We start from the raw sequence: 1,161 nt of genomic DNA on the forward strand, positions 1-1,161 counted from the left end.
CCCCCATTCTACAACATTGGTTCATTGGCAAAGTTGGTGTTTTGAGCAAAAAGGGGCATTAAATTCCTAGTAAACATGCTCAGAGATGTTGGGCAAACTGTGTAACTAGTAATCATCCTGGTAATTCAGAGTTGAAGCCATTGACATTAGAAATCAGGAAATTTTTCAGTACCTGTCTTTGCACACTTGTTTTACAGCTATTTTTTAGAACAAACAGAATGATTTTCTCTTCTGATTAACCTCTCCAAATAGTTAAAAATTTATAGTCAATTTGCAACAAACAGACTAGCCATACTTTCAATTTTTTGAGCAATAAGGCAGATGGTACATTTGTGGGCAATGTTTAAGAATATGGAAACTGAAGAATTATGGGCTTTACAATGGGCATTAGATGTACCTTATATTTATGACTAATAGCATCATTGCTGCATCATACATGTCAGATGTTTGTTAACATTGTATACAGATCATACAGTGATTTTACAGTGTGAATAAAGGAAAAAGTATCTTGAGTGTGTGTATGTTTTTCTGTAAAGGGAATGCTATGAAAGCCGTTTCTTACAGGGGAAGTTCTGTTTATCCACCACCTGTAAAGAGTCCAGTGCAAAGTAAAATTACACAGAACAAAAAGTTGCAAAAATGGTTTAGAAAACATAATCATATAAGATCTTTAGAAATCCAGTAATTATGCATGTTCAATAAATTTAGGAACACTAAAAGCCTGTTCTCTCTAGAACTCGAACTTGGGTAGATGTTATCTTGAACTACATGTGTAGTGTAGTTGCCAACAGGCTGCAGTACTAAGAAGAGGGGGAGTTACAGTCATCTTAACTCTATTGTGTTTTATGGCACTGCATGTATGAATGTATCTGTATGGGATAAATAAATTAATAGTTGAAGAAGTTTTCCATCTTGTGGAAATGATTGCAGATTTCTAGCAGTACGAACTCCACTGACATTCATGAACTATCAATGCAGTCTAGACTGTGAAATAGCATTATCTGGACTGAAAACAGTTGTGTAATAGAAAAACATTAGATAGCCTTACATAACGGCTAATGTATCTAAGAGTAACTTACCCATGTAATTTTAGAATAATCCAGCTATAGCTATCATTTTGAAATATTAATGCCTATTGTTCAAGTTTCACATAGCAAAAGA

Source organism: Athene cunicularia, assembly GCF_003259725.1.
Source record: "Athene cunicularia isolate RWA chromosome 11 unlocalized genomic scaffold, athCun1 chr11_part1, whole genome shotgun sequence".
In the NCBI taxonomy this organism is placed as follows: Eukaryota; Metazoa; Chordata; class Aves; order Strigiformes; family Strigidae; genus Athene; species Athene cunicularia.